Source organism: Lampris incognitus, chromosome 1 (genome assembly GCF_029633865.1).
Source record: "Lampris incognitus isolate fLamInc1 chromosome 1, fLamInc1.hap2, whole genome shotgun sequence".
Classification (NCBI taxonomy): domain Eukaryota; kingdom Metazoa; phylum Chordata; class Actinopteri; order Lampriformes; family Lampridae; genus Lampris; species Lampris incognitus.
In genome coordinates, this window is record NC_079211.1 from 56820163 (window position 1) to 56835625 (window position 15463).

Genomic DNA, 15463 nt, shown 5'->3' on the forward strand with positions numbered 1-15463 from the left:
GGCAAGAAAATAACCGGTTACATTAATATAGTTAGCTAGCGCAACAGGCGGCACAAATCAATAAGGGGCAGTAAAGCTAAGCTAGCTACGTCACCGGGTGCGTAATGGCGACCCGGAAGTATTACGACGCTTCGCAGTCTACACACGAGGGTCAAAGAAGCTAAAGACTCTTACTTTCAAGAAGCTCCGTGGCGAAGCTAGGGTAAGCTAGCGAAGCTAACGAAAGCTGTTAGCCGATTGTCCGAACGGTGAACTTACCGACACGGAGGCCAGCGATCGCAGGTCCGGACCCCAACCGTATTTATAATGTTTCACCCCTGGTAACAGGTCCTAGACATCAATTCAAATAGACAGTGTTATGCTGCTAGCTAGCACACCACACCACGCAGTCAACAAAGGCGATGTGGCGTGTTAGCCCACCGGGGCCAGGGGGGCCTTACTAGCACAATGAGTTTATACAAGCACGACAGTACATTTAGGTAATATCCCCATCAGTCCCCCAAGTTAGGATGGCCAAAAACTGTCTTTAAGGCGCAGTGGACTGTTCAAACATAAAACATGTCCACTTACCCCAGTACCAGCTAGCTGTATAGCTTAGGGAGAATGGGCTAGCTATATGTCCGTAAATGAAAAGACGATTTCTCAGAACGCCACTATTAATGAGAAAAAAGCATGTTTTCCCACCCCGTCCCGAATTAGCTAGCTAGCCGACTAATGCGATAGCTAGCCAACACAGCATGCCCGCTGCGGGCGAGCAGACATCAGTTCCCCGACCCCGACACGGCGAAGCTGGTGAGATGTTGCGAAGTCGTTAGCTTCTCGAACAGAGGAGAGCCTCCAGCGGGATCCATCTTGGGCTGTGACTAGTAGCCTGGCCGGGAGCAGGAGAGAAGGCCTGAGGCCTAGTTTATACAACTTAGCCATGACATCCTTATAAGCGGCCCGGTGTTCCAGGGCGTCGGGAGAAAAGTCTTCATACAGATGGATTTTGTGCGCGCGGTCTTGCAACGACCCCCTGCGCTTACGAGACTCGCGGATCACGAGCTCCTTTACCTGGAAACAGTGAAAACGGATCACGGCCGCCCTTGGCCTTTGATCTGGCGCTGGTTTAGTAGTGAATGAACGGTGAGCGCGATCCAGTTCGGGTGGAGACTCCAGCAACTCTGAGCCCAGCACTTCAACCAGCAGTCGGAGAAAAAGGTCGTTGGACGGGGGCCCTCGATTGACTCAGGTAGGCCCATAATTCTAATGTTATTTCTGCGGCTGCGACCCTCCAGGTCCGCAGCCTTAGCCCTTAGCTCAGCGAAGTCCTCGGCTAAAGTAGCACAAGACATCTAGAGAGCTTGAATGCGCTGGCTAGTCGTCTCGGCATGAGACTCGAGAGATGGCAGCCTCTGCCCATGGTCCGATACAGTGACCAGGATATTGTCCAACTTGGTGTCCAGGCTTGCAATGGCCTGTCTGAGCTCTGAGTTTTGAGTTGAGGTCGACCTTGAGATCGCCTAGGCGCCTCGTGTTTCCTAGCCTGGTCCTGTCTCGCCGCATGTCTCGTGGCCTTACCGGCAGTGGACATGATATTGTAACGTGCACGGATAAGTAGACACGTTGGTCCTTGACTAACGGGTCGGACCCTTTAGTCGACTGGTTAACGTTGTCGCTTGGGGAGCGGGAGACACGGGTTCGCGTCCCGGCTGTGCCGACGGTCTCCCGGACTGCACCCCCCCCCCCGAATTCGCTACATTGGTGTCAGAAGGGGGACGGTGAGACCGTGAGGTCATCGGAAGCGCGTGCGCCCAGAGGCGTGAGGGAGCTGATATACTGAAGCGCGCTTCGCTTCCCGAAGGAGGGGGGGGGGTAGTGTAACGTGCATGGATAAGTAGACACGTTGGTCCTTGATTAACGGGTCGGACCCTTTAGTCGACTGCTTAACGTTGTCCCTTGGGGAGCGGGCGACACGGGTTCGCGTCCCGGCTGTGGCGACGGTCTCCCGGACTGGCCCCCGAATTCGCTACAGTATGATCAAAAAAGTATTTAACTGTGTTTAAAACCCCCGAGATCGGTCACTTCAATAAAGACTTGATTCTTCCCCTACGTTGTTGTCCCGTCTGCTTTTGGGTTCTTTCCTGACACGTGACAGTACGTTCCAGCCACTATGGACCCAGCAGACCATTCCATCACAGACCTGGCCACGGTCTGCCAGGCTGTAGCCAACCAGGAATCGGTCCTCGGCCAGCACAGCCAGGTGCTACAGGAGATGGCTGACACCCTCCGTGAGCTCGGCTCAAAGATCTCATGAATCCAGACCCAACTTAGAACCTCCGCTAGCCCGGGACCCGCCCCTCCAGCTCCGCCACCCTCAGCACTATCAACTTCGGCTAAGGAACCATGAGTTGCCTCGCCCGATAAGTATGATGGAGATTTTGGACTTTGTCGCCCTTTTTTGATGCAGTGTGAGATTGTGTTTAACCAGCAGCCCCAGTCATATTCCACGGATGGAGCCAAAGTCGCTTCGATCATGGGTCTTCTCCGGGGAAGCGCTCTGGATTGGGCTACAGCGGTGTGGGAGATGCGGGCCTCCACTTCCTCATCCTACGCTGAGTTCACCACTGCTTTTCGCCAGGTTTTTGATCATCCCGTGCGGGGAAAGGACGCTTCAAAAAGACTGATCTCTCTCCGCCAGGGTTCCCGCAGCGTCGCTGACTACTCAGTTGAGTTCCGTACGCTATCAGTGGAGAGCGGATGGAACAACGAGTCCCTCCAGGCCGGCTTTTCCAACGGGCTAAGCGAATCCATAAAGGACGAATTGGTTTCCTACCCCGAGCCTGGAGGGTTGGAGGAATTGGTTACCCTGGCCATTCGTGTGGACAACCGTCTCCGGGAGCGGAGGAGAGAGAGGACGCGCCGCTTTCCTGGTCACAACAACTTTCCACGGGCCACACCTCCAAACGCTGGGGGCCGAGCTCGCTCGACTGAGGCTGACGTCCTCCGAGAAAGCCCGAGGCGTGACTCCTCCCCAGCTTCGGAGCCGATGCAACTCGGCCGCTTCCGGCTCAACCCGGAGGAGCGTCAACGCCGCATCACCGAGAACAGCTGCTTGTATTGTGGTCAGCCTGGTCACTTTCTCGCCTCCTGCCCTCACCGTCCGTCAAACTAGCAGGCTCACGAGGGAGGGGGAGGATCCTCGTGAGCCCAACTGTCTGCCCTCTGTCTCCTCGTCCACGTACCCAGTTGCAAGCTACCATCAGTTTAAAAGGTCAGTCCACTAAACTTTTGGCTTTAATTGACTCTGGAGCTGATGAAAGCTTTTTGGATGCAAGTGTTGTGAAGCAGCTAGGTCTTGCCACTGTGAGTCTGGACCAGCCTCTTGAAGCTAATGCCCTGGATGGACGTCTCCTGGCCCGGATAACCTCTAAGACCGAGCCTGTGCGCCTCCTGTTGTCGGGAAACCATCAAGAGGAGCTAAGTTTTTTCGCTATCAATTCTCCATTTGTTCCCATTATACTTGGTCATCCCTGGCTGGTTAAGCATAGTCCCCATATTGATTGGTCATCGGCCAGAATTTCAAGTTGGAGTCCCGTCTGTCATGCCATATGCCTCCAGTCTGCTCTGCCTCAGTCTGTCCCCAGTCAGGTGTCAAGCTCTGAGACCTCTGACCTGTCACTGGTGCCTCCAGAGTACCATGACCTCCAAGCCGTGTTCAACAAGCAGCAAGCTCTCTCCCTGCCTCCTCATCGCCCCTATGATTGCGCTATTGACCTGCTGCCGGGCGCTCCCCTCCCCAGCAGTCGTCTATATAGCCTCTCCAAGCCTGAGCGGGAGTCCATGGAGAGGTACATCAAGGACTCCTTGGCGGCTGGTCTTATTCGCCCGTCATCGTCACCCCTTGGTGCGGGGTTCTTCTTTGTGGCCAAGAAGGACAAAACCCTCCGGCCGTGTATTGACTATAGAGGCCTCAATAACATCACGGTCAAGAATAAGTACCCTCTGCCTCTCATGACTTCTGCTTTTGATTCTCTCCAGGGAGCCACAGTGTTCACTAAACTAGACCTCCGCAATGCTTACCACCTGGTCCGGGTTCGAGACGGAGATGAATGGAAGACTGCCTTCAACACCCCCCTGGGGCATTTTGAATATCTGGTGATGCCATTTGGTCTCACTAATGCCCCAGCTGTCTTCCAGAGTCTGGTCAATGACGTCCTACGTGACATGTTGGATCGTTTCGTTTTTGTTTACCTGGATGATATCCTGATTTTTTCCAGAGACCTGGCAGAGCATGTCATGCACGTCCGCCAAGTCCTTCAACGGCTACTGGAGAACTGCCTTTTCGTAAAAGCAGAGAAGTGCGAATTCCATGCCCCTTCAGTCACCTTCCTGGGCTACATCGTGGCCGATGGGCAGGTGAGAATGGACCCCGCCAAGGTCAGAGCGGTTCTTGAGTGGCCAAGCCCGACCAGCCGTAAGCAGCTTCAGAGGTTCCTCGGTTTTGCCAACTTCTACAGACGGTTCATCCGCAATTACAGCCGCGTTGCGGCCCCACTAACCGCTCTTACCTCCACCTCCAGACAGTTCCTGTAGACCCCTGTAGCAGAGGCAGCTTTCCAAGCCCTCAAGCACCGCTTCACCACAGCTCCTATCCTCATCCAGCCAGACCCAACCAAACAGTTCGTTGTAGAAGTGGACGCCTCTGAGATTGGGGTGGGGGCGGTCCTTTCTCAGCACTCCAGTGAGGATGGCAAGACACACCCCTGTGCCTTCCTGTCTCGCCGTCTCTCCCCAGCTGAAAGGAACTATGATGTGGGGAATCGTGAGTTCCTGGCGGTGAAATTGGCACTGGAGGAATGGCGACATTTTCTGGAGGGGTCTGAGCTTCCTTTTATAGTGTGGACTGACCATAAGAACCTGGAATACATCCAGTCAGCAAAGCGGCTCACCGCGCGCCAAGCAAGGTGGGCGCTCTTTTTTGTTCGTTTTAATTTTTCTTTGACGTACAGACCTGGCTCCAGGAATGCCAAGCCCGATGCTCTGTCTCGTGTGCATGGGGAGGAGTCTGAGCCCAAGCTCCAACCTGACACCATCGTTCCCTCTACCTGTGTGGTTGCGGCTGCGGCTGTCACCTGGAACATTGAAAGGGAGGTCATGGCAGCACAACAGACTCAGCCTGACGCTCCCCCTGGGCGCTTGTTTGTTCCAGACGCTGTTAAATCTAGTGTGTTGCAGTGGGCTCACTCTTCCAAACTTACCTGCCATCCTGGAGTAACCCATACCCTAGCCTTCCTCCGTAGGCGGTTCTGGTGGCCTTCCATGACGGAGGATACTGGGTCTTTTGTTTCTGCCTGTCCTGTTTGTGCCCAGAATAAGCCCTCCACTCGGGCCAGTGCCGGTTTGCTGCACCCCCTGCCTGTTCCACACCGTCCCTGGTCGCATCTGTCCTTGGATTTCTTCTCTGGTCTGCCCGCCTCCGACGGTAACACCGTTGTACTGACTGTTGTTGATTGCTTCAGTAAATTTGTTCATTTTTTGCCCTTGTCTAAACTGCCTTCAGCTCGAGAGACTGCGGATCTGCTGGTCAGGGAGGTTTTCTGGGTCCACGGTTTTCCCCGTGATATAGTGTCTGACCGTGGCCCCCAGTTCACTTCTGCTGTCTGGAAGGCTTTCTGCTCTGCCATCGGTGCCACCGTCAGCCTGTCATCGGGGTTCCATCCTCAAACCAACAGCCAGGCCGAGAGGGCCAACCAGGCATTGGCGACTGTTCTCCGCTGTCTGGTGTCTGCCAACCCATCCTCTTGGTCCTCACAACTTCCCTGGGTAGAATATGCCCATAACACCTTGCCATCGTCTGCTACTGGGTTGTCCCCTTTTTAATGCCTTTACGGCTATCAGCCTCCCCTTTTTCCTTCTCAAGAGGTAGACATTCCGGTTCCGTCTGTCCAGTCCCATGTCCGTCGGTGCTGTCGGACCTGGCGGCGAGCCCGTGCTGCACTGCTCAGGGCCTCCGGCCGTTACCAGCGCTTGGCGGATCGTCATCGCACCCCTGCTCCGGACTACTCCCCCGGTGACCAGGTATGGCTCTCTACCAAGGATCTACCCTTGAGATCGGACGCTAAAAAACTGTCCCCCAGGTATATTGGTCCCTTTCCCATCGTCAAAGTCATTAACCCCTCTGTGGTCCGTCTGAAGCTGCCCTGCACTCTCCGGGTTCACCCTTCCTTCCATGTGTCCTGCCTCAAACCTGTCTCTACCAGCCCTCTAGTTCCTCCGGCCCCCTCGCCCCCACCTCCTCGTATGATCAACGATCATCCGGCTTACACCGTTCGTCGTCTCCTGGACTCTCGTCGCCGCGGTCGCGGCCTGCAGTATCTCGTGGACTGGGAGGGATATGGCCCGGAGGAGAGGTGTTGGGTCCCTCGTCGCCTTGTCCTGGACGCGAACCTCATCCGGACTTCCACAGGACGCACCCTGACGGGCCTGGTAGGTCGCCCAGTGGCGCCCCTCAGAGGGGGGGTACTGTCACAGCCTCTCGCCCTTGACATCAAAGCGATCGCCCTTGACACCTGCTACACCAGCTGACACCTGCTACACCAGCTGACACCTGCCACACCAGCTGACACCTGCTGCCCCCCCCCTTCACCCCGGCACGCCAGCTTGCCATCAAGCAATCGCCCTCACCCTTAAAAGGCCTCCACTATGGACCAGTCTTCGCTGGAACGTCGCCATTAATGGACTTCTGCCTGCCTGCCTACCTGCCACTGAGCCAACTCCTGCTCTACCCCCGAGATCGGTCACTTCAATAAAGACTTGATTCTTCCCTTACCTGGTTGTCCCGTCTGCTTTTGGGTTCTTTCCTGACACGTGACACTATGTGTGTTTTGTGGACTTGGAGAAGGTTTACGACCGTGTACCCTGCGGCACTCTGTGTGGGGTACTGCGGGAGTATGGGGTACCGGGGCAGTTGCTACAAGCCATCCGGTCCTTGTATAACCAAAGTGAGAGCTGTGTCCGCATTCTTGGCACAAAGTCAAACGCGTTTTCGGTAGCCAACGTTGTCCCTTGTCTCCGATTCTGTTTGTGATATTCATGGACAGGTTCTCAAGGCGCACCCAAGGTGTAGAGTGTGTCTGTTTTGTCAGCAGTGATGTGGACATTGTACCGGACCGTTGTGGTGAAGAGGGAGCTGAGCCGGAAGGCAAAGCTCTCAGTTTTCTAGTCCGTCTTCGTTCCAACCCTCACTTATGGTCATGAGCTTTGGGTAGTGACCGAAAGGGTGAGATTGCGGATACAAGCGGCTGAAATGAGTTTCCTCCGTAGGGTGTCTGGGCTCAGCCTTAGAGATAGGGTGAGGAGCTCAGACATCCAGAGGGAGCTTGGAGTAAAGCCGCTGCTCCGTCGCATCGAAAGGAGCCAGTTGAGGTGGTTCGGGCATCTGATCAGGATGCCCCCTGGGCGCCTTCCTTTAGAGGTTTACCGGGCACGGCCAACTGGGAGGAGACCCCGGGGTAGACCCAGAACTCGCTGGAGGGACTACATGTCCAATCTGGCCTGGGAACGCCTTGGGATCCCCCAGGAGGAGCTGGAGGGCATCGCTGGGGAGAGGGACGTCTGGGGTGCCCTACTTAGCTTGCTGCCATCACGACCCGACCCCGGAAAAGCGGCTGAAGATGAGATTTTAAATATATATATAAACGTTGTTAAAAGAAGCACTCAACGGTAAGGAAAGTGCCAATAAATAAGGAGCAAAATAATCCAGGTAGTCAAGTAAATTCTTTATGAGACAGTACAAGCCTGTTTCATGCTATAAGCAATCATCAGCATATAAACATATATATACATACATACACACATATACACAGCATATATATATATATATATGTGTGTGTGTGTATATGCTGTATATATCCATATATCTATCTATCTATCCATCTATCCATCTATCTATATATAGTAACGATCACGGATGAATAGGCTCGTAGCCCTTTGCTAACAGGTCAGACCCTTTAGTCGACTGGTTATCGTTGTCGCCCGCGGTGTGGAACACACGAGGTCGCGCCCCGGCTGTGATGGTCCAGCCAGGGACGCCTTTCCCGAAGGAAGGGGTTATTATGTGCAGTCAGTGACCACATCGGGAGCCACGTTTATATCTTTTACTTAACCAACATCAACTCACGACACTTTTCGCCGTAGCAGCTGGCGCAAGGGGGCCACTGAGTCGGAGTAGCGTGGCATGAAACAGAAATAGTAGGCAGCCATCCCCAGAAAAGAGGACAGCTGGGACGGTGACTGTAATGAATGAAAGGTCACGTGTTTAACTTGACCTACTCACGGGTGTACGTGCAGTGCGTGTGACGTATACAGGAAGTTGGAAGCGCATGTTATGAAGGTTGTATGTCGGATGAACGCTAGTAAAAGCTACACAGTTAAGAACCTACGAAGTCGGCTCGTTCTTGAATTATTCTTATGTCAGTAAGACAAGGCGTCTACGGACATTACATGGTGTCAGAATAGTCTGTGTATCGGAACACGAGCGGTCATGCCGAAGTTTAATCCGCCGAGTGAATTCAAGTTTGACTGCCCCGTTGAATGGCCGGAGTGGAAACAACGGTTTTCGCGCTTCAGGCTCGCGACAAAGCTGGATAAAGACGACGGGGAGATTCAAGTGAGTTCGCTGATTTATGCAATGGGAAGCGAGGCTGAAAAAATATTCAGCTCGTTTGACTTAGCGGCGGAGGGTGATAAAGTGGACTATGATATCGTACTGAAAAAGTTCGACGACTACTTTATTCCCCGCCGTAACATCATACATGAGAGGGCGTGCTTCTATCAACGTAGCCAGCAGCCAGGAGAGACAGCGGAGATGTACATCCGGACATTGTATGAGCTGTCTGAACACTGTGAGTTTGGGGACAAGAGGGATGAACATATCAGAGATCGTCTGGTAGTGGGCACAAAAGACAAGGTGCTCTCCCGTCAGTTCCAGCTCACAGCGGACCTTACTCTGGTGAAAGCCATTGAACAAGTGCGCCAGGCGGAGGCAATAACAAAGCAGCTCAGCCTCCAAGCTAACCAACCAGAGGCCCAGCTGGCTAACGTCAATGTTGTCCGACGGCGGGACGGACGCCAAAACAAAAAGGGCGGACAGCGTCATGGTGGCAGCAGACCTGCAACCAACAAAGTAGATGAATGGGGGAGGTGCGGCAAGACGCAGCACACCGATGAGCGGAAGTGTCCTGCAACGAACAGTAAGTGCAACAAGTGTCATAAAAAGGGACATTGGGAGCGTGTATGTCACTCTAAAGCGGTGAGAGAAGTCACTGAAGAGGTTAAACAGCTGTACTTTCTGGGAGAAGTTGGCAAAGAGAGCAGTCAGGAAGATTGGTCTGTTAGTTTAACAATAAGTGATGTACCTGTGGGGTACTTGGGATTTAGTAGCCCCCCATCTATTTTTTATTTTATATACTTACCTTCATTGACCACTCACTACTAGTAAAGAGGAGAATTGTCTGCTGTGTTGTTGTGATAGCCGGTTCTCGCCACAGGAGGGCACTGCAGGTTAATTGCTTCTAGCCTGTGTGACGTAGTGCTGGCTCCCGCGGTGCACTCTGGGGCATTCGGGTAGAGTCGTCAGATGAGTGTTGCCGTTCGTATAGTTAGCCATGCTCTGAAAACGTGTCCTCTGTAATGTCTATTTGACAGGTAAGCAGGCTAGTTAGACATATAGAATTAGGATGGTGATTAAATATGATGTGTAGGTGGGATATGGATGCCTATTAGAAATACCCACGAAGGGACTTTCATATTTATTTTGATAACGTCATATCACTGGCTAACGTTAGCTAGATTGCTAGCGAGTTGCTAACGTTAGCATAGCCATAGCTCCCGCGGTCTGAACCCATTGTTCTGTAGCTTGGCTTTGACATTGTCTGTATGTGTGATTAGTCTCCATCTACTATGTTTAGTGTCTCCACACTGTGTAAATATGAAGGTAGGCCTATGTGTGTTGCTATTTTGATCCCCCCATGTTCCGTAACGTTATATACTGTTTAGCTTTGCTAGCGGTAGGCTAGACTAATGTGAATTTATGGAAGAATATATTTGGTGCTCTTATTGTGTATAAATTGGAGATGAGTGTTGCCGTTCGTATAGTGAGCCGTGCTCTGAAAACGTGTCCTCTGTAATGTCTATTTGACAGATGGAGTAAAACAACAAAAACACCAGCCCTTGTAAGTGTCATTCTTATCAAGTGTGCTACAAATATTGGTGCCGAAACCCGGGATCAGCGCCATTGCCACCATTGTCAGGAGAAGAAGTGGGGAGCGGAGTGAGAACACGTGACCAACAATGGAACTGGAGCTTGAGCAACTGCAAGACAGGCTGAGTGAGACCCTCCTGCGGTTAGGGCTGGACCAGTTAAAAGAGGTGTGTGTTATTGCTAAAGTCCCCACTGAAAACCAGACAAAGAGGCATGCGCTGATCAGACTTATTAGTGAAACTGTGGATGAAGCAATTGAGAAGGAGGATGAAGAGGTAGCACGTCAGTTTCTGTCCAGACTAGTGGACCTCTCTAGTGAAATGAAGCAGAGAGGGGCGGAGTCACATACTGGTGCAGGTGCAGACAGTACTAACAAGGATGCTGCTGAATTGGCAAGCTTACATGAACAATATCAGGCCTTACAGTCCAGCTTTACTGCATCCACAAAAGCGCTTGAGGAAGAGATATCACGCCTCAGTGAAAAACTAAGTCTTAAAGAACCCAGTAGACCTAGTCAACCTTCAAACCCAATCCCGTCAGTAATCCAACCCCCTGAAGTGACCATACGCAGAGACTTTAAGATAAATGGCCAAATAGGAGAACGGGGGCAGATAGACAAGTTGTCTTATATAAATCTTACGCATCAGATTGATATGGGGGTGAGAAAAGGCCACAGCGAGTTGGAGATAATAGAGGCTGTAATCCGAGCCATCAGCCCTGGGCTGACTCTCCGTGACTTGTTAGAGATCAAAACCGAACTCACCCTCCCTCAGCTGAGGACCATTCTGAAAGGCCATTTCAAAGAGGATAGCTCTGTGGACCTATATCACCGACTAATCAACATCACACAGGACAGTCAGGAGTCACCACAGAACTTCCTGTTCCGAGCCATAGCATGTAAAGAGAGACTCTTAGCAGCAGCGAGAGAGCCTGGCTCTGATGAACAATACAGCCCTGAACTGATACAGAAGAAGTTCCCAAGAGCTGTGGGAACTGGGCTAGTGAATGACCAGGTAAAATATCAGCTCAAGAGCTATCTCGATGATCAAGCAACTACTGATGATGTTCTCATTGTTAAGATGATAGAGGCCGCAATTTTCGAGTCAGAGAGACAGCGGAAATTCAAGAAGAGCTCCCACAGTAAGGAAACCAGAGTGCGGGAAGTGCGAGCTGAGGCACATCAGTATCTAGGAGCGGAAGCTGCAGTGGTCGGGGGTCAGGAGTCGTCGCCATCAACATCCGCGAGTGTGAAAGCCCTTAAGACACAGGCAGGGAACCAAAAGGAGTCTGCGTTCTACGAGATAATCCAACAGCTGAAAGGAGAAATGGAACAGATGAGAAAAGCCATGAACCACTCCTCTGGCCAAAGACCTTCTCGTCAGCAGCAGCCTGTGAGGAAGCGCGGATGCAAAGCCTGTCAAGACAGTGAAAGGGGCGACCAGTGCAACCACTGTTTCAAATGCGGACAGAGTGGCCATCTTTCAAGAGGGTGTAGAGCTCAGAGGCCTGAAAAATCGGAGCAGGTAGACACATCTAGCTGTACTGTCACCAGCAAGCTCATCGACGACAGTATTCAGCTACTAGAAGCCAGAGTGTCTGCCCGACAGCGAGACGAGGCAGGGCGGGAACAGCAAGCACCCACAGTGAGTCATATCTCCTCAAAACGCCAGTCACAGCTGCTGAACCTAATTGGAAAGAAATACATGATAAACTGTTACATTGATGGTGTAGCCACACAGGCATTGTGGGATACCGGGTCGCAGGTCTGCCTAATCAGTGAAGAATGGAGGAGAAAACATCTCCCACACACCAAGGTGAGAAGCACAGAAGAGATCCTTGGCCCTGGCACCCTTACTGGTAAAGCAGCAAACCAGACAACCATTCCTTTCTCTGGATGGGTGGAAGTGACTGTCCAGTTAGCACCGAATAGCACCACTCAGACCCCACCAATGGAACTCACTGTGCCAATACTAGTAACCACACACCAGGGCACCGCAGAAGAACCGATCATCGGTTACAATGTAATTGAACACCTGTTAGAGTCTGGAGCTGGACAGCCATCAAGTGTAATCACAAAGGCACTAAGCATTGCGTTCGCGGTTGACTACAAGAAGGCTGAAGTCCTCGTGAAGCTGATAAAGAGCCGAGATGATATGGAAGGTGAGGGGATGGTTAAAGTGGGCCGAGAAAGCATGACTATTCCGGCGGGCCAGACAAAGACTGTTAAGTGTGGTGTTAGAGCAGGGCCCCTCCAAGCAGACCAGAACGTCCTCTTTGAGCCTAATGTGAACCCAAAGTGGCCAGAGGGCCTGAAGGTGGATGAAAACATTGTATGTTTACAGAAGGGAACCTGGTCACGCATCGCTGTCCCAGTGACTAACGTCACAGCTCATGACATCACACTGCCGCCACGGACTCCCCTGGGGCAGACCCAAAGAACTAAAGCCATCTACCCTGCCGCCGTGAAGCCGTTGGATGTGGATGGGACTAGTACAGTGAACCCAGTCATCCCAGGGACCTCCACAACAGGTACAGAACGAAGACCTGTGATTAGAGACACAACAAAGCTGAAAGGGCCAGGTGATGTCAAGACGGAACACCAGGAGGAAGATCTATGGGACCCGCCTGTCCCTCTGAACCACCTGACACCTGAACAACAACTGCAGGTGAGAGAGCTACTGCGGGAGGAGAGTAGTGTGTTCGCACGCGATGACCATGATGTGGGGACTATTCCATCACTCCAGCTCAAGATCCGCCTGAGTGACACCACACCGGTGAAGCAGACATACACATCAGTCCCAAAGCCTCTTCATAAAGAAGTGAAGGAATACCTCGAGGATTTACTGAACAGAGGCTGGATAACTAAGTCAAAATCACCCTACTCAAGCCCAATCGTGTGTGTGCGGAAAAAGGATGGGAGCCTCCGCCTCTGCTGTGACTACCGTGAGTTGAACAAGAGGTCCATCCCAGACCGCCATCCAATACCACGCATCCAGGATATGCTCGACAGCCTGAAGGGGAGTGCCTGGTTTTCTGTCTTGGATCAGGGGAAGGCATATCACCAGGGGTTTCTTGAGGAGTCCAGCCGCCCACTGACTGCATTCATCACCCCGTGGGGATTATATGAATGGGTGAGAATTCCCTTCGGACTGTCCTCAGCACCAGCAGAGTTCCAGAGGTCCATGGAGGAATGTTTGATTGGGCTGAGGGACGACATTTGTCTGCCGTATTTAGATGACAACCTGGTCCACTCAACCACATTCGACGAACACCTCCAGCACCTGAGAAGAGTACTGCACCGCTACAGAAGCCATGGAATCAAGCTGACGGCAAGAAAATGTGAACTCTTCAAAAACCAAGTAAGGTTCCTGGGAAGGCTTGTGACCAAGGATGGATACACAATGGACCCCGCTGATGTGGCCCCGGTCCAGGCACTGAAGGAGAGAGAACCTACGACCATCGGAGAGCTCAGGAAGATGCTGGGATTCATCTCGTATTACCGGCCCTACATACCTAACTTCTCCCGAATCGCAAGGCCTCTCTATGACCTCCTCACCCCAGAGAAGACAGCAGCGGGGAAGCTCAAACAAAAGAGAAAGGACAAGGGGAGGAAGGGCTCCCGAGACCATCTGCCCTCCTCCCACCCAGTTAAGTGGACAGCTGAACACCAACAGGTCCTCTGTCAGTTGATTGAATTCCTCATCCAGCCACCAGTGTTGGGCTACCCAGACTTTGAACAGCCCTTTATCCTTCACTGCGACGCGTCACGAGAGGGCCTCGGGGCAGTATTGTATCAAAGACAGTCACAGGGTGGGCTGGCAGTCATCGCGTACGGGTCTAGGACACTGACAACTCCTGAGAAGAACTACCATCTCCACTCAGGGAAGTTGGAGTTCCTCACGATGAAATGGGCCATATGTGAGAGATTTAGAGATTACCTCTACCACGCTCCATCATTCACTGTCTACACAGACAATAATCCCCCCACCTATGTGCTCACGACAGCCAAACTGAATGCGACCACCCACAGGTGGGTAGCAGAGTTAGCCGATTTCCAGTTCTCTATCAAGTACCGGCCTGGACGAGCCAATGGGGACGCAGATGGCCTCTCACGCGTGCCGATGGAGCAGTACATGCAGACCTGTTCACAAGAAGTACACCCCGAGGTCATGAACAGTGTGACCCAGGCGCTGTCAGTACAGCTGGAGAGAGCTGATTCTTGGATGTGTCCGGTAACCATAGCCACAGCACTAGCCGAGTTTGAGAAGGAACATACATCACCTGTGGCAGAGATACCCAGTCAGACGGTGAGAGACGCCCAGAGGGAGGATGCTGTCATTGGTGAGGTGCTGAAGTACATAACCTCCAATCAGTGGCCTCGGGGAAAAACACAGTGTGCGAGCAGGGGTGTTGCGACACTCATGAGAGAGAAGCATCGGCTGTGCCTTGATGATGATGGCATCCTGCGCCGGAAAACAGCTACCCGAACTCAGCTAGTCCTGCCGAAAAAGTTCCATGAGCTGGTGTATAAAGAACTGCACAGAGACCTGGGCCATCTAGGCGTGGAGAGGGTGTTGCACCTGTTGAGGGACCGTTTCTATTGGCCTCACATGCAGAAAGATGTGGAACATTACATCACACAGGTGTGTAGCTGCCTGAAGACCAAGCGCCCCAACAAACCAACCAGAGCCCCTCTCACCAACATCGTGACCACACACCCATTTGAGATGGTCTCCATTGACTTCTTACACTTAGAGAAGTGTAAGGGAGGGTACGAGTATATACTGGTGGTTATGGACCACTTTACCCGTTTTGTTCAAGCCTATGCATGCAGAAACAAAGCTGCCAAGACCGCCGCAGAGAAGGTATTCGGGGACTTTGTGCTGAGATTTGGTTTCCCGGCGACGCTGCACCATGACCAAGGGAAGGAGTTTGAAAATAAGCTCTTCGCCAAGCTGCAGGAGTACAGTGGAGTCAGGGGTTCTCACACAACACCGTATCACCCGCAAGGAAATGGTCAGGTCGAGCGTTTCAACAGAACGGTTCTGGCGATGCTGAGAAACCTGCCAGCGGTTGCGAAAACGGATTGGAAAGCGTCACTCCCAAAGGTGATACATGCATACAACTGCACCCGAAATGAAGCGACCGGATTTGCACCTTACTATCTGTTGTTCGGCAGAAATCCAAGACTTCCCATTGACCTGATGTTTGGCCTTAGAG